Source organism: Quercus suber, unplaced genomic scaffold (genome assembly GCF_002906115.3).
Source record: "Quercus suber isolate HL8 unplaced genomic scaffold, Cork oak 2.0 scaffold_1227, whole genome shotgun sequence".
Classification (NCBI taxonomy): domain Eukaryota; kingdom Viridiplantae; phylum Streptophyta; class Magnoliopsida; order Fagales; family Fagaceae; genus Quercus; species Quercus suber.
The window spans coordinates 6826-30263 of NW_027070622.1; the positions used below are offsets into that span (position 1 = coordinate 6826).

The 23438-nt window shown below is 32.9% G+C and overlaps 3 long non-coding RNA genes across 3 annotated transcripts; 2 read left to right on the forward strand and 1 right to left on the reverse strand.

Moving 5' to 3' along the window:
• Positions 1-5999: 5999 nt before the first annotated feature.
• On the reverse strand, positions 6000-8647 carry LOC136065849 (uncharacterized). The gene is made up of 4 exons (XR_010627470.1): positions 8243-8647; positions 8042-8103; positions 7264-7780; positions 6000-6151 (listed from the first exon to the last, which is right to left on the reverse strand). It is a non-coding gene; the product is annotated as an uncharacterized LOC136065849 (long non-coding RNA).
• Positions 8648-9898: 1251 nt separating this feature from the next.
• LOC112004718 (uncharacterized) lies at positions 9899-11303 on the forward strand. The gene is made up of 3 exons (XR_010627472.1): positions 9899-10016; positions 11062-11178; positions 11250-11303. It is a non-coding gene; the product is annotated as an uncharacterized LOC112004718 (long non-coding RNA).
• A 1532-nt stretch (positions 11304-12835) lies between these two features.
• On the forward strand, positions 12836-13563 carry LOC136065847 (uncharacterized). The gene is made up of 3 exons (XR_010627468.1): positions 12836-12899; positions 12991-13037; positions 13127-13563. It is a non-coding gene; the product is annotated as an uncharacterized LOC136065847 (long non-coding RNA).
• The last annotated feature ends 9875 nt before the right edge of the window (positions 13564-23438 follow it).

Here is a 23438-nt window from a genome sequence, read left to right on the forward strand (position 1 = left end):
CCCCCCCCAAAAAAAAAAATTTACTTTGCACCAAATTCATGAATAGATGTCTCTACAAAATGAAAGATTGCCGCAATTTGGATAAAGAAAATTTATTTAAGGACAAAGTTTAGCTACAAAATTGGTTGTAGCCTTAGGCTACAAACTCACTCAATAAAATAAATATTACTGAATATTTTGAAAATCTAATCGTTGAATTACATGTTCTTTACGTTCTTAATGCACATGTCAATTTTTGTGTCAATCAAATATCATTTACTATATAATCTATAATCTTATATTTTATGCATAATTTTAAATTACAAAAACTTGCAATTTAAAATTTTATTGATGACATAGCTATTGATATTTAATTTTCTTGAAATTTTGCAAACATGGAGAATATAAGAAGAAGATGCAATCCAACGGTGAATTTGTCAAAATTCACCTCTAATAAAAAGATATTGAGTGAGTTTGTAGCCTGAGGCTACAATCGATTTTGTAGCTAAACTTTGTCATTTATTTAAAGGTAGAATCAAGGTCATACTTCTAGCTCACGTGAATACATTCAATTGGAATAACATTGACAATGAGCAATATTTATATATTAAAATCAGATAGTACAATGAGTTGTGAGGATTTGAATAGTAATTCTCCTAATAAAGGGGAACATATATCATATATGCCACTGAGCTATAATACTTTTGGTAATGATCAAATTATTTGAAACTATAATACTTGTAATATACTTATATTACTTGAATTTCACACATACTATACTTATATAAGGCCCTTTATTGTACAGTGTTACATATACAGATTATACTCTAGTATACAAATTATTCAATCTCTCTCTCTTACTTTGCATTCTTAACAATCATTAGTTGTGAAAAAGGAATTTGATAAGATTCACATTAACTATTGCCATTTGATTTAAAAGTTTTTTTTTTTTTTTATAGGAAAAAAAGTGATTTGAAGATCAATTGATGTAATAGGATCCAATCATGTTCAATTTTTAATGATTGAAGTACTCCAATCATGATAAAATTATAAAATTTTAAATTAAAACCTTTGTCAATACTCAAAGACTTTAAAATATCCACTAAATCCTCCCTTTTAATGCTTTGTTTAGCAGATCAGGAGCACGATCTGACTACTTACCAAAATCCTAGTCTCTCTCACCCAATAGGAAAGATTTGAATTTTCTCTTCCTTCATCCAAAAGCTCTGCTAGCATTGTGGTGGTGGTTGTTGCTGTTGTTGTTGGTTTTTTTTTTTTTTTTTTGGGCTAAGAATATTAAGTATTTTAACACACACATAAATTGGAGAAAGTCTTAAAGAAACTAACAATAGTATATATTCAAAAAGGCCTAACTCTTGGATACACAGCACATGCTTTAAACTTCTTTAACTCACAATGAAAATTCAATAAAATAATTAAGATACCTTAATCAAGATGTTAGTTGAAAAGATAAGATTGTAAGTATTTGGTTACTCCATAATTAATTTAGGCCAATTATGAACCCAGCACACGATTATGAGTTAATTGGAATTATAAAAAAAAAAAAAAAAAAAAAGTTCTAAAGTATTTTGGCTACCCATACTTGATTTAGACCATGTATATTAATCTTGAGAAGCATTGATTGATTAATTTATATTAAAGAAAATAGATTGATTATTAAGTTATTATGCAATTGAGTTTGAACTATAAAACTACAAGAATAATAAACTTGCAAAAAAAAAGGGAGTTCACGGGCACCATTATGTGCTGCTGGTACCCACAAGCGATGTATCTGTGGTGCGTAGTCGGCTATGATAACACACGTGAGCCACTCTTTTTGTTCCTCCAAAAAAAAAAAAATCATATTGCTAATGTTCAATATATTCAAAAAGTTCCTGCTGCTATTGATGATGACTAGTGGTTTTGAATCATTTTATGGTATTTGTTACTGTTCATTATGTTGAGGTGGATTGCAGGCTCGAGTCTTCTTTCTAAGCTTATTGGGTATAAGTAACGCCTTTTTTTTTTTTTTGATAAGTAACACCTTTGATCGTTTAGGATATGCTACAGAGTAAGGAATTCTCAGTTTTTATTTATTTATTTATTTATTTATGTTTAATCTCTCTCCAAGGAATATGAATAATTAAGTGGCTATCGTGTTGGTTTCACTCTGATTAAGGAGAAATTATAGAGTCTTCTGGTGGACGACGTCATTTGTCCACCATTCCATTAAAAAACTTCAATTTGTTTAAAATTGCTGAGTCAGTAATTAATTTCTGTTTAAAAAAATTTTTTAACTAACAATTTTAAACAAGTGGTAGTTTTTTAGTAAAATGATGGACCGCATTACTTGTTTGCCATGTGAATCTTATAATTTCTCTTCTCGTGATTTAGGCAGCTGGCTTTTTACACTGGACCTACAGGAAAAGTTTTTGTTGTAGGTTAATTACTGATTTTGTACTATATTTTTGTGTCATTTCCCTTTCAATGAATAAAATAAAAAAATATCCTTTTAAAAAAAATCAATTTTCTTTTTGTTACAAAGTGTAATTTTGTTAATATGCGTGGCTAAAAATTCTTGTTCCATAGTTGCAGTAGAAATATTGGAAAAGTATCAAAAGTACAACCACTTTATAAATAAGTTGGTAGGCTATTGATCTTCCAGTTTTTATTAACCATTTGGTGTGATTCAAAAAATAAATTGACAACAAATAAAAGACATATATGTGCTTTGGAACCACTACCATTCCAATTTTAAAGAAAAAAACTAATGTGAAATATATTTATAAAGAAAAGGGAAAAGCCTAGGTGTGTATATTCAAAGCAATGAAATAACTTAAAATATAAATAAAAGAGCAATACTATTTTAAGTTCTTAACTTCCTATTTTTTTTATTTGTACTTAATGTATCCTAATTAGGATTTTTTTTTTCTTTACTAATGGATTTTATCTACATAAAACACAAAAGAATGTACAAAACAATATTTAACAAAAAAAAATTAGGTAAAATGTAATTTTTTTAGAGTTTGGCAGCTTTGGCTACACATCATGGACTAACCAACCGTTTTTTTATTTCTTTTGTTGGTGATCTATTTGGATAAATTGAATTTTTCGGGTAAAAATACGTCCTTAGGACCACAATTTTAAAATATATGTATAATAGGGGTTGTTTGGGCCAAAAGGCCATGTCTTGGCTTATGTAGTCCTAATATAGATTCGTCTTTGATTAGGATAAGCAAAATCTGTTTTTGCCTCACCTTTCCAAATCAAGCTCGGCCAGCTACCCTCAATTAGACATGGCAAAACGGGTCAGAATTTTCTGACCCGACCCGACCCGAAAAATACCCCACCCGAACCCGATTTTTTTGACCCGAAGCAAAAACGGGTTGACCCGTGACCCGACCCGTGTTTTTTGCGGGTCAACCCGACCCGACCCGCGACCCGACCCGAACCCGAACCATTTTTTTAAATTTTTTTTTTTTTTGGTAAAAAAAATAGTAAAACTAAGACAATATTGGTTTAATTGTTTATTGTGAACTTTAAGGAAACAATTGATACATTTACATAACTATATGCAAATTAATTGAAAGATTAATGGTTGAACATTCTGTAATAAGTTAATATTTTTAGATATCAAATAGTAAAGTACATGTCAAGATAATCTGGTTACAGTAGAGTTAAAAACATAGATTTAAAATTGTAGACATGTAAGAAATATTCACAAGTGTGAAAATAGTGAAGCTAAAGTATCAAATTAGCATAAATTATGAATATTTAGACCTATTTTTTAATAATTTATGTCCAAAATAAACAGATTTTCAAAATAAATTATGATATATCCTAGAGTGTGTGTTGCTTAACAATAATATGATATTCATAAAAGAGACCATGTATAAATAAGTAAGCAATCAAATTTTAAAGTATATCTCAAATTGAAATAGAGTGTCAACCACAACTGATAATAGATTATAAAATTAATTTTCAAGATTGTAAATTTCTTATATATTTTTATTCTTTATCAAATGAGTTATCCAATAAGTCATTTGTAATTTTGTTTTATATTTGGAATGTTGATATTGTGCAGAAATAAAACTTGTGTATTTGTTTATCCAAAAAAAAAAAAAAAATCATATTGCTAATGTTCAATATATTCAAAAAGTTCCTGCTGCTATTGATGATGACTAGTGGTTTTGAATCATTTTATGGTATTTGTTACTGTTCATTATGTTGAGGTGGATTGCAGGCTCGAGTCTTCTTTCTAAGCTTATTGGGTATAAGTAACACCTTTTTTTTTTTGGATAAGTAACACCTTTGATCGTTTAGGATATGCTACAGAGTAAGGAATTCTCAGTTTTTATTTACTTATTTATTTATTTTTAATCTCTCTCCAAGAAATATGAATAATTAAGTGGCTAACGTGTTGGTTTCACTCTGATTTAGGAGAAATTATAGAGTCCTCTGGTGGACCACGTCATTTGTCCAGAATTTCATTAAAAAACTTCTATTTGTTTAAAATTGCTGAGTCAGTAATTAATTTATGTTTAAAAATTTTTTTTAACTAACAATTTTAAACAAGTGGTAGTTTTTTAGTGAAATAATGGACCACATTACTTGTCTGCCATGTGAATTTTTAATTTCTCTTCTCGTGATTTAGGCAGCTGGCTTTTTACACTGGACCTATAGGAAAAGTTTTTGTTGTAGGTTAATTACTGATTTTGTACTATATTTTTGTGTCATTTCCCTTTCAATGAATAAAATAAAAAATATCCTTTTAAAAAAAAATCAATTTTCTTTTTGTTACGAAGCGTAATTTTGTTAATATGCGTGGCTAAAAATTCTTGTTCCATAGTTGCAGTAGAAATATTGGAAAAGTATCAAAAGTACAACCACTTTACAAATAAGTTGGTAGGCTATTGATCTTCCAGTTTTTATTAACCATTTGGTGTGATTCAAAAAATAAATTGACAACAAATAAAAGACATATATATGCTTTGGATCCACTACCATTCCAATTTTAAAGAAAAAAACTAATGTGAAATATATTTATAAAGAAAAGGGAAAAGCGTAGGTGTGTATATTCAAAGCAATGAAATACCTTAAAATATAAATAAAAGAGCAATATTATTTTAAGTTCTTAACTTCCTATTTTTTTTTATTTGTACTTAATGTATCCTAATTAGGAATTTTTTTTTTCTTTACTAATGGATTTTATCTACATAAAACACAAAAGAATGTACAAAACAATATTTAACAAAAAAAATTAGGTAAAATATAATTTTTTTAGAGTTTGGCAGCTTTGGCTACACATCATGGACTAACCAACCGTTTTTTTATTTCTTTTGTTGGTGATCTATTTGGATAAATTGAATTTTTCGGGTTCAAATACGTCCTTAGGACCACAATTTTAAAATATATGTATAATAGGGGTTGTTTGGGCCAAAAGGCCATGTCTTGGCTCATGTAGTCCTAGTATATATTCGTCTTTGATTAGGATAAGCAAAATCTGTTTTTGCCTCACCTTTCCAAACCAAGCTCGGCCAGCTACCCTCAGTACTGAAATAAGATTCTCTCAATTTCTCCAGAAATGACGACAATTCATTTTACCATCTCATTTTATGGAGCATACTTTTCACAAGTTTGTAAGCCGCAAACCTGTAGGATTCACAGTCTTATGAAAAACAAATTCCATAAGACGGACACACAAAATACTGTTATTGAATTGAAAAATTATCTTATGTGCCTGAGCACGTTTCTCATAAGCATTGGGCTACACGTTTCTCATAAGAATTGAGAAATGCAACAAGTGCAGAACAGACCGTCTCCATTGGGCTACACGACACCAAAAAAAAGAAGTTTTAATATGGGCCAGCCCAACCCAATGTCCCATCCATGATCCTCCTTTAAATTCTTCGGTCAAATAGCCCAAAACATCAAATTCACCTCTCTCTCTCTCTCTCTCACTCAAAAAAAAAAAAAAAAAAAAAAAAAAAAAAAAAAAAAAAAAAAAAAACGCATGCAGGAATCGTCGTTTTCACCTGAATCATGGCGGAGAACGAACGGCGAGAAGTTGATAGAAAAGGTGATTCGGAGTAGCTTCGAACGAAAATTCCTTCTCTGTGACGCTCACTTTGATTCAGCCTTTCTTTTCCAACTTTCTTCAGAGAAATTTTACCTGCCATTAGAAACGACGTCGTTAAGCTCGGTTTGAGCTGAATACGTCATTGAAAGTGAGCAATTTTGATAGTTTCCCGAGAAAATGTATGAAATAGAAAATTAATTTAACTTTGGAAGGGAAGAAATTTTGGAAATATAAGAACAAAATTGTTAATTTGTGAATTAGTCTCAGTTGAATGGTGGTGAAATTTTTTTCTCAGATAAAAATTGATTTAACCAAAAATAGATCACTGGAAGTATTTTTTTTATTTAATTTTATACTAGATAGTTGTTTCTCTAATTGGTTGCTTGTATGGAAAAGAAAAGGAATTTAAATTTGAAACAGAAGAAAGTTTGGACTAAAAAGAAAAATATTCATAAAGAAAAGATGTAATATGTACATTTTCAATATAGGAAGTAATTTAGCATTTTTGTCTGTGAATTAGGCTCATCGTAACATGTACATTTCAATATAGAAAATATGTAACCTTCGAGAGCTTTTTGTTGGGACGTAGTTTTTTAGGTCGAATCACGTTAGGTCTTGTTATGTGTAGGACAGTGATGTCAACACCAGCAATTTAAAAAGGTGTAATTATACTAGTCATCTACTTATAACAACAATAACAAAAATATAAAGTAATTATATTTTTTTATTTAATACCCTTTTCATAGTATATATGAAAGAACTTTGCAAATATGAAAATGAAGTCTCAAGTATGTAATCTGAATTTTGTAGGAGAAAGAGAAAAGTAAAAAAAAAGAAATCAAAGACATGTTATTTTATTAGGTTCAATAATAATCTAATAATTTTGTGTTAAAACAAGTCTACGAACTTATTAAACTCAAATAAAAGTACAAATTTTGTGTTAAACTAGTACTTTTGGCGGCAAAAGCTTTCCAATTTTGATTTTTACTTGCTTTCAAGCAGATGATGTCTTTTGCATTAATAAATATGCACTTAGAGAAAGAAAATGCAGACACCAAAATGACCCTAGCAATTAGTGAATTTGCCGGGAGTCCCATTGACAACTCTAATCAAACACATCGTGGTCAATCTATTAATACATGTAAACTAAGAGAAAAGGAAATGCAGCAATTAACAGAACTTGAAATAAGAAGACAGTGACTTACAGGCAATGAAGAAAAAAGTGGATTAACCTTCCTGGTCACTTTCTCTAGGTTCCTCCCAATCGTGTAACTCCTCACCACATTCGTGGTACTCACTTGATCCCTCAGAATCAGAGTCACCATAGGCCAATTCTCGGAGCCTTTCAATCTGCTTCGGGTGTGGTTCATCATTAGAGCTTCCCTCTCCACTAGGTCCAGCCCCATCACAGTCATCCAAGCCCTCATAAGGAATGATGATGTTGTTGCTTCTCTGACTCTCAGCTATAAGTCGTTTGATTTCATCGATGTCTTTTTCCCTCTGTTTCTTTCTTCTCTCAGTTCTCTCAGCCCAAATTTGATTGCGATTTTCTTGGAAACTTTCTATCTCTTTCTTGTACACCAAACGAATACCGCATTCCTTCACCTCCATGCCTGAACCATGGGCTCGATATCTAATGCCAAAATTAGCGAATCCATTCACAATATATATTTCACTCGCTGCTCTAGGAAAATAGGCTAGGAAAAGCCGATCTGATAAATCCTGAAGCATTAGACCACTTATTAAAGATGATTTCCATTACATATAAAATAGCAGTCAAGTTGTACAATGTCGACCGGTTGACTATAAAGTAGAGACATATCATCCAACATCCAGTGAAAAATAGAATGCTACAACCAGAGATCGATTCTTCAATAACAAACGATTCGAAGGGATATAGACATAAACCACCAAGCTTCCACATTATCATGATATTTTCATTCATTTTCTCGCAAAACAAACAGAGAAAAAGAGAAAAGTTACCTTGAGTTAAGTGAGTTTCCCCAAACTCACTGGCTCCACAGTGTATTTCACAAATCAAGGATCTATTGAATTCACACAAATTTTCTCAATTAAACCGGTAAATCAATAAATTAATCAACAAACAACTAGTATTAGGAAATGGAATTTCGTTCAAAATTTTTTCTCAGGAAACAAACAGAGAGTTAAATAGATCGGAGAGACCTGTAGTCCGATGAAGAAGTGGCAGAGCTGAGATCGCCGACAACCGTGCCTCAGCTGGATTGTCATAGGAGCTGATCATCAACCACCGCGCCTCAGCTCTTTGAGTCTTCTCAAAGAGAGAGAGGGGAAGAGCTAAAAATCAACGAAAATGAGTTTTCTCACTAAACGAAAACTCATTTTAATGCTTTGATTCGAGGGTGAAATATATGGGGACAATTATTTTGGGGGTTGTGTTGAAGTTGCGTCAAAAAATGTTTTGCGCGGGAGAGCTATAACTGGGCTGCCAAGTTTTTATTATGGGTGGAGTGTTTCTAGTCGTATCAACTATAGATTTACCTGCCCCTTTGTTTATGTTCGGCAGTTTGTTTATAAAAAGGCCTGTTTGGAGAAATATTACCCCAAAAAACAAAAAATTGGAGGATGATATGACTTTATAGATTACATTTGTGCGTGACCCAAAATTGTCTCTACTATAATAATGGAACTCCTTTATTTTTCTCTCCTTTCTATCACTCTTAAGTCTTAATCTTCCAACAACAATTCTAACAAGTGTCATATGCATTATCTATATTCATCTTTAGGTTGGTAATCACTATTCTAGCTGCTTTTTTTTAATGTAGTGAATTTGAAATTGCAGTTGGAGGCCTGTTGAATGCTACTTTTGGGAATGCAACAGAACTTTATATCAATCTATGCACTGAAAAGCAGACTGATACGTGTTGTTTAGCTGTCATTATTGGGCTCAATTCTGTCAAACTTGTTGCTTGTGCTTGGATGTGCATTCTTTTGTGGTGGTCTTTTTTGTCGAAAGGAGCAGCAGTTTAAAAAGGTGTGTGTGCGCGCACATATGTATATTCTAATTTGTCCTGTATCTTTCATGCTAAATCTGGTAGAAGTGGTATGCAGGAAACTGCTGTAAACTCTGGATTGCTGTTGGTGGCAGTCACGGGCCTAATTTTTCCAGCTGTTCTTCATTATACACGCACTGAGGTTCATTCTGGGGAGTCAGAGTTGGCTCTTTCAAGATTTTGCAGTTGCATCATGATTGTTGCATATGTTGCGTTCCTCTTTTTCCAGCTATAGTCTCATAAAAATCCCTATGATCCTCTTAATTAGGTTGGTTATGAATTTTTTCATATCCCCCCTCCCCCAACCAAAAAGAAAAAAGAGAGTTCAGAATATTTCAGTGTGTAAACATTTTAGTACCATGTGTTCTTTATTGTAATCTTTTAAATTTCATTCTTATACATGGATTTTGCTACAATTTATTTGCAATATGGCGGCTGCCCAAGTACTTATTAAAAAAAAAATGATGCCTAGCAAAGTTAGAATTATTAGTTGTAAGTAGAAAAACATGAATGGCTCAGATTTTTTTTGACAGCTTTCTTGATGTTGTCGATATTCTGGGTTCCTCTGCTTAATCTAACGGACTGAGTAACTTGATACCTTTTTTTTATAGCTTAGTACACTTTTAAATGCTTCATATGCTTGGCTTAGTGACTTACTGAGCTTTAAAACGCGGCCTTGCTTTATATGGTGTATATCCAATATTTTCCTTGTCATAATTTGTGGAAGAATTTCTTTTAGCTTGGATTTTTCAGTTAATTAATTTATAGTGTGATATATGGTATGAACATAGGAATGGAGTCAGACTGAAGAGAGCTCAAATGACGATGAAGGTCCCGAGATTTCGAAATGGGAATCAATAATTTGGCTTTTGATTATGACTGCTTGGATCTCAATCCTATCTGAATATTTAGTTCATGCAATAGAGGTAATATATTCTTGTTAGTGTTTCTTTCTCCTATAAAATTTATGATTATATACTTTTGAAGGCTAAATCAATTCTTAAAGGATATATATAATTTCCTTTTTCGCTCTTTACATATAGGAGCCATTGCAATTGGAAACTCTAATGACATAACACTTTGTTTGGCCATGTTTTGATGTTTATATCAAATGCTGGTTTGGTATATGGTTACTTTTCTATCGTGTTTTGGGGCATGGACTGATATAAGTGACATAGGGCTGATATTCCGTGGATTGTATAGTGGTTATTTGGTAGAGCAAAAATTGGCAAGGAACTTTTCCCCCGAAAAACAGGGCAGCTGTGGTTGAACTCTAATTCTGGAAATAAGTCGGGGGCCCTTTTACCAAGTCTACTAGATAGAAGATAACTGAGGGCCAACTATCGTTGCATTGTGAAAGTATGTGGGGTTTTAGGATTTTGATGTATAAGTAGAATGGATTCATTTGGGGTTGTAAAAAGGAAAAGTGAGAAGTTTGTTGCTGTTTGGGGGCTGTGTGAAGAGTACTTGAACAGTAATGCAGACCAAAGAAGAGAAGAGAGAGAAGAACATTCTAGGAACACATCTTCAATAATGCAAATCACCGATAATTCTGTTGATTAAGTTTGAGTTCTGTAAATACAATGAAGCATATATATATGTATATATATATATATTATATTTGATAAGTAAATTGAATTTTTTTTTATATAGACTGATTGAATCTTATTTAACCTAGTTAGACCTGACTCCTAATATTGATTTCTAAACTAAAGCCTAAGAAATCCCACTAAAACAGTCCTAATACTATTACAAACTCTAGAATAATCTAGACCAAATATGATTAAGAAAATAACCCTAAAGTAAAATTATGTGCAGGAATCTTTGAAATTCCAGAGTTTCTACGAGAAACGTTACCTTTTTACTATCATAATAGATGAAAGTTCTAATGGTAATCTTCTAGTAATTTTATATTTTTTTCTCTACTGGTGTTTGACTCACGAATTTTTTGATTGGTTGATTGTTTTGCAGGGAGCATCTATTGCATGGAATGTGCCACTCGAATTTGTTAGAGTTGTTTTGCTCCCAATTGTGGGGAATGCCACAGAGCATGCAAGTGCTATTATGTTTGCCATGAAAGACAAGCTTGTAAGCTTTCTAACATTCTCTTCTAACAATTTCCTTTTAGAATGAGTTTTAAGAATTGAGTTTCTTCACAGGACAATTCATAAGGAGTGGCAATAGGATCATCAACTCAGATATCTATGTTTGGGGTAAGCATTAATCAGATGGGTTCCTTGTAAACCTATTTTATGTTTTTACTTCTAAAAAATAAGAGTTTGTTTGACCTTAGTTTAATTTCTTGTTTATACTATTTAGTTTGAGTTGCATTTGAACCTATATTTGAATCACAGAAATGGATATAACTATTTCAGTCTTCAAAAATATCCTCTATGTTATTGACAAGTCATTAAGTGTTTTGTGCATCCTCATGTTAAATAAATGTATTCTTTTTTAGTAACTGAATAACTGACAAATTTTGAGGAACAAAAAAGTGATCTGTTTCTTCAGCTGCTTTGAAGTTCTGTTAAAATGTTAAATATATCTTTCATCGTTAAAACTATATTAGTAAATGGAGTTTGATCATCCCCTCCCCTGTCATGTTTCCTCCAAGACAAAGGTATATACAACAGAAGTCCCAATCTCAATCAAGGCCTGTCATCTTCAAGAATACGGGAATAGTCCCTTTTGTAGCCTTAGTTTTGCACCTCATTGGCTGTCTCAACATATGGAATTATGGATAAAATTCTTAGCTGGAAAAGAGAGCTGTTGAGGATCACACTTACTATCATGAGTAATTTCTTCTTTTGGAGCAGCTCCACCTTTTCATGGCAGGAATCTTGTACACTTTGAAAAATATGCTTCTATTAAGACCTATTTACGTGAATTTGTTTCGTATGATATTTGTTATCTGTGATGTGATGTTTATTGCAGCTTGAACAAGAAACCCTTGAGACAAATCCACACTGTTTCAAAACAAGAAAATGAAAGACATTATTATTCTCTGTTTGTTTAGCTTCAGAAAAGCTTATATATAATTATTCACATTTTATCATGCCGGGAACAGGATTAGGTTCTCATCTACATTGTTTTTCATGTTTGCATCTTGTCATTAAAATGTCATCCCTGTACAATCCATTTTGTGCTTGGAGGCTCATTCATATATGAGATACTGTGCTTTGATGATTGTTCTGTTTAGTGTTACTGTATTGATGATTTTCATTTTGGCATCAATATCCACTAAAATCATCTTTATATTGCTGCAGATTCCTTTTTCTGTGCTCATTGGTTGGATTCCAGGGCAACCTATGGACTTAAACTTTCAGCTTTTTGAGACAGCAATGCTTTTTATGACTGTATTAGTAGTAGCCTTCATGCTGCGGGTATGTATTCCAGTGACAAAGAATTAAAAATCTCTATAGTCTGGTCAGATGTTTATAAGAGAAGGAAGCATTTTAAATAATTTTTACGATGGTAGACTCTGATATTAGCTGGATGGTTATATATGCATTTTTAAATAAGTCCAACTGCATTTTGAGTTTTCTTGTTTTCTCAATTCTGTTTTGAAATAAGTTTGTGATAATAAATACTCTCTTAATTGTTGTGGATTCCATTTTTGCGATATTTTTATCTTTTGGTAATTTTATGTACATTCTTGGATTCCATTTTTGGATTCCATTCTTATGTGTCACAAATTTTTTGTTTGCAGGAAGGAACTTCAATTTATTTTAAAGGTCTAATGCTTATTCTTTGCTATCTCTGATAGTCGCTGCAAGTTTTTTTTGTACATGTAGATCATTCTCAAGCAGGTCAGTTTAAAGCTTCTGCTTTTCATTCTTAAATTTCTTCATTGTATGAATACCTATATTAGGAAACATTCCTGATTTTATATTTCTACAGCTGATATGTAATCAAAAACATAATCAATGAAGCTATTGATTCATGAGGTAGATCACCAAAAGCTTTGGTTCATTCAAATAATATATCCCATTTCAACCATTACGTTGTTCCAACCTTCCCTGCTTGTGCTTGTCAGTGAATTGACTTGACGGGTATCTTGCATATTGTATTCTCTCTTCTTCAGCTACTGTTTTGATTCAAAAGTTCACTTGGATCTGCAAGAGAGGAGTAATTTTTTTTCCTTTCTTTTCAAATAACATGTACTGTTCATTTTTGTTATTAAGGGGCATGCATCCAATAAAATTGATTGATTATGTTGTACACCTATTTTGAAGGTATAATTCATCATAATGAATGGGATTTTTGGAACATAAGAGAACCAGCAGGACTGGTGGTAGATTATTGGTTTTGGGATATTATAATTTTTTTTTTTTAAATTATTGTAAAGTTAATTTTTATAATCTCATCCAATCATGTCGACCATATCTTGTAACGGCACCAATTAAGATGCTTGTTATGTGTAGAAAGTTTTACTTGAAATACATTGGCAGCTTAGTAGCTATTTGTTGCGAGGTGGATTAGTATGCGACTTGAGTTCCCCTTTCTCTATATTTCAGATGCTTAATGACATTGTTGTTATGATGTACTTTTTCTAAAAAATGTTAGCTTTTATTGAAGTCAAAGTTGTATCACATCGAGCTTAGTAGTCTGTTATGGAGAAGTTGTATTATACTTCCAGGTTTTAATGACGCCTCTCCCTTTTTATAAGTAATAAGTAAAAAAAGCTAGTTGTGAACATGGTAAAATTTATAGTTTAAATAGTGCATGTATTATTTAAAAGTATTTTCTATTTTTATAAGTTTTAGGTGATATAAAATATTTAAATTATATAATTATAATATTGTTTTATATAAGTGGAAAAAAATGTTTTGAAAGGATTTTTTTTTTTTTATATATAAAAAAAAAATACTAACTTGAACACATCCAAGAAATATTAAAAAAAAAAAAAATTGTACACTCCATTCCATGGACACATGTAACATGTTACACTAAGTTTAAATTATTATATATGTTTTAAATTGTAGTCCCCCCCCCCCCCACCCCACAATAATAATATATATATATATATAATGCCTATATTATTATTATTATTATTATTATAACCTGAATTTTGAGGTCATCTTTTGAATATTATCTTCTTCTTCTTTTTTTGCCATTTTAGGGCTCATATTTCTAATTTTTAATGCGTATTTTGTTTGTATTTTTAGCCCAAAATTAAAGACTATGGCTCAAATAGAACAAAATTTCATAACTTTTAACCCAAAAATTAAGAAAAAATAAAAATTTGAGGTAACTTACAAAAATAATCAATTTAAAGGCATAATTAGTCCAAAATGGACTAAAGTAGACTGATAGGACCAAAGTGGACCGAAGTGTACCAAATGGACGAACGTGGACTAAAATTTACTGAATGGACCAAATTGGACCAAATGGGAGTGAAGTGGACCGAATTGGATACAATAGGCCAAACGTACTTGTTGGACCAAAGTGAGCTGATGTTGTCCGAATTGGATCATATGGATCGAAATAAACTAAATTGACCAAAGTGGACTAAATGGATGAAAGTGAATTGAAATGATATTGCTCAAAAGGAGTGTAATAACGATAAATAATATATTTTAGTTTTTAAATATTATATAGATTTGTAAGACTTGTGTATAGTCAAATTTTCCACTACCTACAGTATTACTAAAAAATAATTAAGAATTTATTTATTACATTGTTGATGTGAAACTAATTAATCAATCATGCCACTTTGTTAGTTGGTTAGTTAGTAAATGATATGTTTAAAGTTTTAATTTTTACTATTAAAAATTTAAATGAAAACATTTATAAGAGGGTCTATTTTCTGTTGTCTTTTATTTGATTAGCCATAATGGGATTCATTAATCACGGTGCAATTTGTGGCTGCAAAGCCTTGACTTTGCTAGTTCACAATTTTAGTGCTACGTGGGATGAGGTCCAGAAGCCCTCAGGAAAAAAAACGTCATTAACGCCTTATTTATTGACTTGTCAAACATGTATTCATCCATATGTGCATACCAGCCTATTCTTAATAAATCAAGACTTGGGCTGTGTTTGGTTCCCGTAAAATATTTTCTGAAAAATAGGCTATTTTTCAGAAATGCTATTTTCGGAAAAGGAAAATATTTTCAAGTATTTGGTTGCATTATAAAAATTGTTGTAGAAAATATTTTCATGTGTTTGGTTCTATTCTGAAAATGCTATTTTCCTACAATTTTTTCACATTTTCTCAGCTATTTTCTTAGCATCCAAACAAATTTTATTACAAAAAATTTCAAAATCACAGCCAATTCAACAGTAAATTCCAGCAATCAAAAGTCACAACCACCAAAACATTATCACCACACCACCACAACAACAACAAAAATCAAACTTTAAAAAAACAAAACTGAGAGATCGAGGAAGAGAGAGCGAGGAAGAGAGAGTGATCAAGCGGCGAGATCGAGGAGGCGATCGACGAGATCGAGGTTCGTGGGTCTGGGTCGAAGGCGATGGGTCTAGGTTTGGGTCAATGACGAGATCGAGGAGGCGATGGGTTTGGGTCTGGGTTGAAGGTGATGGGTTCGTCGATTCGTGGGTCGAAGGTCGCCGATGGTTGCTCCGGGCTTGGAGCGGCGGTTTGAGCTCGCGGCTTGTTCTCTCTCTCTCTCTCTCTTCATGCTCTCTCTCTATGTTTTCCAGAAAATGACATTTGAAGTGAAAATAAAAAGGGAAAAGAATTTCACCCTTGACTCACGATCAATTGAAAAGAATTTCCGGAAATGCTATTTTCCATGCGCAACCAAACACCTGCATTTACAGAAAAGTATTTTCGGAAGTAGTTTTCACCCAAAACAAACGCGGCCTTGGTCACGATTTTGATGTTGTAAGTTACGGTTACTTGTTTTTGTTTTTTGTTTTGTTTTGTTTTTTTTTTTTTTTTTTAAGAGAGTTTCAAAGTTTTAACATATGGGGTCTTAATAATAATTTTTTATCATCAAATTAAGATATCAATTGAATTTTGGTGTAGATGGAAATTAAACCTCAACTCTCTTTTTCAATTATCAGAGATTTTACCAGTTAAGCTAATTAGAACCCATAAATTACGTTACTTATTATATAAGGAGTTTAGCTTTGTTGAACTCTTCTATGCTCTTTCTTATTTGCAAATAGCTTGTCAGATACATAATGGCCTCTCCCAACCACTCAATGCTCTTTCTTTGCTTTAGTTTTCTTCCCTTCCTTTTCTTTCACTCTTGTTCTGCTTTGCCCTTCAATCCACATTATGCCTTCTCGCTTGTCGACCAAATTTGTGGACAAACCAAAGACGTTAAGTTCTGCCAGAGTACATTCAACTCGAACCCTCATGCCACAACAGCTAATCTCAAGACCCTTTGTTTTAAAATAGAAGAGCCTCTGAGCACGCGCGTAAGCGCGTGCTCAGAGGCTAGTATTATATAAGGAGTTTAGCTTTGTTGAACTCTTCTATGCTCTTTCTTATTTGCAAATAGCTTGTCAGATACATAATGGCCTCTCCCAACCACTCAATGCTCTTTCTTTGCTTTAGTTTTCTTCCCTTCCTTTTCTTTCACTCTTGTTCTGCTTTGCCCTTCAATCCACATGATGCCTTCTCGCTTGTCGACCAAATTTGTGGAAAAACCAAAGACGTTAAGTTCTGCCAGATTACATTCAACTCGAACCCTCGTGCCACAACAGCTAATCTTAAGACCCTTTGTTTCATCATTTTGAAAATTTCCTATGCTAAAGCCACGGACAATGAAGCTTATATTGCTGAGTTGCTTAACAATACTAAAGACCGAGCAGTGAAGCAAGGTCTTCTTGGATCAGTTATCGCCCTAGAGGAATCCTTTTATGACCAACCCATAAAAAGTCTAGGATTGCCTATCAAAATTCGAGAGATTGTGAGCATGCATTAATCAAAGGACCAACCCATCAGTCACCCTTAATGAGTAGGAACAATGAACTAATACAATTAAGTGAAATCATCAATATTATCATTGTTATGCTTCTCAAATCAATGTGATTACATACTTTGGTTATGTTTGAATGATCAAATTGTTCTCATTATCATTTCTATGGAGAATGAAAGACCATAATCAGAGTTCAATTAGCCTATGTCAAGAAAACTTGAAATGAAGGACTACATAAATACTAAATGTAAGAGGGTTTGTTGTTTTAGTTGGAACCATCTTGTTAAAAGTTAATGCTTGTTGTAGCTTTCTATGCCTGCGGTAGTTTCTCATATAATTTAAAGTTAGGTCCTTTATTTGTATGTAATTTAGTTGGGTGCATGATAGACAAGTGGAAGATTGTCATTAATGTTTGAAAGTATATTTATGTATTTTGAAAAGTCTAGAATCAATTGAATGGAGAAGAAGAAGAAAAAAAAATTATAAACCCTTTCTCTCTCTCTCTTGTTTTGAAAAATATTTGTTGTCCCCTTAGAAAAATTATTCTTTGGTGGCAAAATTTTAGAAAATGTCATCAAAATCAATATGCTCCTTCATTCTAAGCCAACATTTTAAAAGAAAAACTAGTCTTTTTATCCTATGTAATCTATCCATCAACTCTTAAAATTGCAAAAAGTCTCAATTTTCAACACAACTTTGAGGGTCCGTTTGGTTGGAAGAGTGGAAAAGTGGGAGGATAGAAAATTGGGAGGATAGAAAATTTTTTATTTTCTCTCCTATTTGTTTGGTTGAGAGTGGAAAAGTGGAGGGATGGAAAAAATGGGTTTGAATAAATTTACTCATATACCCTTGTTAAAGAATGATGCCCAATTAAAACAAAAAAAGTGACAAATAATCACAAAAAAAAGAACAATCTCTCAAATTTATTAAAAAAAAAAATCATGTCCCCAAAAAAGATCACGTCTAGTTAAAAAAAAAAAAAAAAAAAAGGGAAAGAAAAGGCAACTTTACTGCTAGAAGAAAAAAAAAGGGCAACGTTTCTGCCCAAAAGAAGAAAAAAGGCAGCCTAGAAAATCAAAAGAAAAAAAAAAGAAGAGGCAACGTTGCCAAAAATAAAAAAAGCCAAAGCAACGTTACTGAGAAGAGACAAAAGTAATTAGGTCATGAATAAAGTGAGGGATAGGTGAAAGGGTATTTGTGTAAAATGCATTTCTAAGCACTTTTCTCTCCCCATTTTCCTCCCAAATTGGGAGGATAAAAAAATTGGGCCCGGAGGAAAAACTTTCTCCCTTATTTTCTGTCTCTCCTATTTTCTTTCCTCAACCAAACAGTGAAAAATGACATTTTCCACCATATTTTCCTCACCTTGTTTTCCATCCTCTTTGTTTTCACCCCAACCAAGCACACCCTAAAATTTGGGCTTATGTTTTTCTCTGGGTTTATCGTTTTATGGGTTATGTTTGGATTAAACTTGGTGTAACTCTTTGTTATATTACACCACTATACAATTTTTTTTATTGAACAAGTATTTTGACAATCAATTGTTGGACTACATTGCTTATTATATTCTTCATGTTTCTAAAATAGCAAGGATCAATATTAGAGTTCAATAACTATCTCATCATAAAATGTTGTGTAAATTATGTATTTGGTCCTTTGCTTTTACATTGTCTGTCAATTTGCTTTTACATTGTCCTTATCGATTACTGTTAAGTGATAAGTGATGGATGAAAAAGAACAAAGTTTAACAACAAAATTAGTTGAAACTTAATGCTACAATCTTACTCAATATCTTTTTATTAGAAATAAATTTTAACAAATCCACCACTGGATTATCTTCTATACTTGCAAAATTTCTAGAAAATTAAAGATCAATAGCTATGTCATCAATAAATTGTTTAAATTACAAGTTTTTCTATCTTAAAATTATGCATAAAATATAATTTTATAGATCATTAAGTAAATAATATCTACATGATACAAAATTTGACACGTGTATTAAGAGCATAAAGAACATGCAATTCAACAGTTAGATTTACAAAATATGTAGTAATGTTTATTTTATTGAATAAGTTTGTAGTCTTAGGCTACAACTAATTTTGTAGCCTTAGGTTACAACTTATTTTATAAGTAAATTTTATTCAATGAAAAATACTCATATGGCAAACGGCCAAAATAAAATATTATTTTTATGCTACTGAAATTGCCACCTAGATTGTCTTGTCAACATGACATTTAAATAAATAAATAAAAATAAAAATAAAAATAAACGCCTTGTCCCCTCAAATTATTCTTCAATTTGCAGTCAAATATCAAGAAGTTTGATTTACACTAAGAATCATCCATCCCACACCTTATACACATTGGCATTAATCTAAGGAAATACTAAAAATAACCCTAGATGTCACTTTGTGAAACAAGACACTTAAAAATGCCACTTTTGTTAACTTAAGAATCAGAGAATCTCTCATCGTCATACACACATCTTGCGGGACATTCTTTTACCCCATGTATAGTCAACGTCACCAACTAAAGACTTCAATTCTATTGTTGCTTTCACCACAAGGCATCCATAATTGACTTACTATCAAACCTCAATAAGTTGGCTTCTGTAATTGCTTTCACCTCAATAATTGCTTACTATCATATTTCAATAATTGACTGGCAAACTACAACTATATTTATAGCCTATACACTCGTATTCATACTAACTACAGGCCGTTACTATTCTCTTCTGACTCAAGTTTCAGAAAAAAAGTTTAGGCAATTTGAACACCGAGCTAAATCTCAGGCAATTTGTTTTCATAAACAATATTCATTATTCATAATTTGTCTCTAATATTAGAAATGTAAGACAGAAGAGAGAGAGAGAGATTAGAGAGAGTGTGTGTGTTTTAAAAGCTTTCGGAAAGTGGAGGGAAGCTTCAACGCTGTTTAGATGTTGATATCAGATATGGACTCTTTTTTCTTAAGTACCATTCGAGTTACTACCTTCTTGTCTGCTCACAATCTCAGTGATGTTTTTGATCATTTCACTGCTGTTACCTCCACATCAGAATCTTCTCAACCTTCATCTATTTGGCATGACAGGTTGGGGCATCCATCTGATGTTATACTCAATAGTTTGTGTCATGTAATTCCTGCTTTAAAACCTTCTTGTAATAAAGGTTGTCAAGTCTGTCCTATGGCAAAACTTAAGAGATTGCCTTTTCCTTTTCATAATAATATCAGTTCTTGTGCTTTTGATTTGCTTCATATGGATGTATGGGGTCCTTATTCAACTCCTACTTTAGATGGCTTCAAATATTTCTTAACTATTGTGGATGATGCTACAAGAGCAACATGGTTATTCTTAATGAAGTCAAAATCTGAAGTTAGGCAGTTATTTTCATCCTTTTACACCATGGTTCATACCCAATTTGATCTTAAAATCAAAGCTGTTAGAACTGATAATGCCAAGGAGTTTAACATGTCTGATTTCTTTAGTTTTCATGGAATCATACATCAAACCAGCTGTGTTTACACTCCACAACAGAATTCTGTTGTAGAGAGGAAACATCAGCACCTCCTTTGCATAGCTAGAGCTTTACAGATTCAATCTCAGCTTCCTATTCAGTTTTGGGGTGATTGTGTTTTACATGCAGCCTATCTTATCAATAGACTTCCTTCTCCATTGCTACATGACAAAACTCCTTTTGAACTCCTTTTTCACAAACCACCAGATTATTCTAATCTCAAAACCTTTGGCTGTTTATGTTTTGCATCCACCATTTCTCATACCAGGTCAAAATTTTCTCCAAGAGCAAGGAAATGTGTTTTCCTTGGATTTCCTTTCAATGTTAAAGGTTTCAAGGTCTTTGATCTTGAATCTCATACTGCTTTTGTTTCTAGAGATGTCACATTTCATGAAGATGTTTTTCCTTTTGTCCTCAATTCTATTAAATCTGTCCAGCAGTCTTGTTCTATTCCTATGTCTTGTGTTCCTGCTATCAATCCTCTTTCTGATCCCTTAATTCAACCTGCCATCACTCATGACCTCTTTTCTCACATTCATCATTCCATTGATGATGATCTTCTTGATGAGGTTCCTGTTGAACCTACTGATCCTGCACCAATTCGAAAATCTTCTAGACCTGTCAAACCACCCTCATACCTACAAGCCTACCACTGCAACCAGGTATCTTCTGTCACTGATGCTTTTCCTTCTCAATCAGGTACCTCTCATCCCCTTTCTTCTCATTTATCATATCATCATCTCTCTTCTCCCTATAAATCTTTCTGTTGTTCCATCTCTTCACTTGTTGAGCCCACCTATTTTTATCAAGCTGCTTCTGATCCCAAATGGCAAGAGGCCATGACTGCTGAAATAGCTGCACTTGAGGCAAATCACACATGGACTTTAACCCCATTGCCTGCTGGTAAGAAGCCTATAGGGTGTAAATGGGTGTACAAAATCAAGTATAGGGCTGATGGTTCAGTTGAGAGATACAAGGCAAGGTTAGTTGCTAAAGGCTTTACACAAAAGGAGGGTGTGGACTATTTTGAAACTTTTTCCCCTGTGGCCAAAATGGTGTCTGTCAAGGTGCTGCTTGCTGTGGCTGCCATAAAGGGCTGGTTTCTTAGCCAATTGGATGTGAATAATGCGTTTCTGCATGGTGATTTAAATGAGGAAGTCTATATGGCTCTTCCACAAGGGTTTCATAGCCAGGGGGAGGTATTTTGTAAGCTGAATAAGTCCTTGTATGGGCTTAAACAGGCATCTAGGCAATGGTTTGCCAAGTTTTCTAGTACCTTGATTCAGCTTGGTTTTACTCAGTCCAAAGCTGATTATTCATTGTTTACTAGGAGGCAAGGTGATGTTTTCATGATGCTTTTGGTGTATGTGGATGATGTCTTGATAGCTTGTAATGACAAGGCTGAGATAGACAAGTTTAAGGTCTTGTTGGATGACAGGTTCAAACTCAAAGATTTAGGTGACTTAAAATACTTCCTTGGGTTGGAGGTTGCTAGATCAACCAAGGGAATTGCCCTCTGTCAAAGGAAATACACCCTTGAGGTGCTTAATGATGCTGGTATGTTGGGATGTAAGCCAGCCAAGACACCTATGGAACAAAATCTCAAATTAAGTCAGCTGCAAGGAGAAGAGCTCAAAGATCCCAGCACCTACAGAAGGTTAATTGGAAGGCTGTTGTATTTGACCATCACAAGGCCAGACATCACTTTTGCTGTTCATAAGCTTAGCCAATACATGTCAAAGCCAAGAAAGCCACATCTGGAAGCAGCTTATAGAATTTTGCAATACTTGAAGAATGAACCAGGGAAGGGTCTCATGTTTTCTTCCACAACAGATTTACATTTAAAAGGTTTTGCAGATGCTGATTGGGCTTCATGTTGTGACACAAGGAAGTCAGTAACTGGTTATAGCATTTTTATTGGAGAGTCTTTGGTGTCTTGGAAATCAAAGAAGCAGTCCACCGTTTCCAGGTCTTCAGCAGAGGCTGAATACAGAGCTATGGCCGTTGCAACATGTGAACTTGTATGGATTCTATACTTCCTAAAGGATATTGGAGTTAAACATGATAAAGAGGCAATGCTGTTCTGTGATAGTCAGGCAGCATTACATATTGGTTCTAATCCAGTTTTTCATGAGAGGACCAAACACATCGAAATAGACTGTCATGTGGTCAGGAATAAGGTTTTGGAAGGTGTTATCAAGCTTAATCATGTAAGGTCTCATTGTCAATTAGCAGATATGCTTACCAAAGCATTGGGGTACAATCAGTTTTCTAATCTCGTTGGCAAAATGGGCATGATGAACATACACACACCAGCTGCTCTTGAGGGGGAGTATCAGAATTGTAGCAGAGAAGATCACAAGGAAGCAAGAGCAGAGCATGAAAAACAAGTAGAGATTGAACTGAGTAAAGAACAAAGTGCTGCTTAAACGACATCAGCTCTATGAGTAAGAATCATGCTCATACGACAAGTAGCTTAGGCTTTGTTTAATTGTATAAATGCTCACACGTGGGAAAGTCTGTTATTAGTATATTGTCACGTGTAGGAGTTAGTTATTTCCAGAGGTTAGCATTAGTTATTCTGTTAGAGGGTTTCTGAGCTTAGATCAATGTATATATATAGTCTTGTATTCACATTTTACAATTAATGAAAATACAGAAATTCATTCAATTTTCTGATAGACACGGGCGTGTGAAAAGAAGCTAATCCAAGCACACAGGAAAGTAATAGTGTAATACAAGCAAATAGGTTACTATTGTTTGCGACTAAACGTGTCCATATAATTATTCTTATATTTACTTTCTTTTTGTGGTTTCCTAGAACTGAACCATCCACGCAGTTTTTTTTTTAAAAAAAAAAAAAAAAACGCCTTATCCCCTCAAATTATTCTTCAATTTGCATTCTTATTGCAGTCAAATATCAAGAAGTTTGATTTAC